Here is an 811-nt window from a genome sequence, read left to right as displayed (position 1 = left end):
ACCGATTGGTTGACCTCTTTGTAGAACCGATCAGGTTGGTTCGGTTGGTTTTTGATCCAAAACCGAACCGAACCGAGCCGATTACACCCCTAGGAGTACATCTGGAGTACATAAAGTTTACCTAACATTTTTTTAGTTTTTTGTTTTTATTCATTTAAAAATTTTCAAAATGAAAAAACTCATTTTTCTCCTTTCTCACTTTCACTATTGAGACAAATGTCAAAATATGAGTCTCACCAGTTCTTTCTGTATTATAAGAAAGCAGGCTAAATTCTTTTTTTTAATTTATTATACAAAAAGTCCCAAAATTTCTTTAGGATTTGAAAAGAACGAATTTGTTATTTATTGAATAAATTTGTCTTTTTGTCATTTTTTATTGGATAAACTTGGTCTTTCACCATTTAAAAAAGTAGATATATTAAACTTTTATGTACATGTATTAATGAAATTATATTAAATTTTTGTTAATAAATTATAACTTAAGTGGCATAATCTCTCTATATTCACCTAAGAATTCGTGAGTTCGAATGATCGAATCTCTCTATGATTAAAAAAAAAATTATTAATGAAATTTTTTTTCAAATAGTAAAAAAACAAATAAAAAATACTATGAATGTGTATATAAAAAATTAATCAACAAATAATTATTANTTTATATACACATATCATGATTAAAAAAAATTTATCAATTTAAATTGTGACGGATAAGTTTATTGAATATGTTCTAGTTAAGAACTAAATTGAAGCATATTCTACCTCGTTTCCACCTGAACATTTTAGGCTAATTTCAAAATAAAAATATTTAGTAACT

This window comes from Arachis ipaensis, chromosome B03 (assembly GCF_000816755.2).
Source record: "Arachis ipaensis cultivar K30076 chromosome B03, Araip1.1, whole genome shotgun sequence".
Classification (NCBI taxonomy): Eukaryota; Viridiplantae; Streptophyta; class Magnoliopsida; order Fabales; family Fabaceae; genus Arachis; species Arachis ipaensis.
This window is presented reverse-complemented; position numbering follows the sequence as displayed.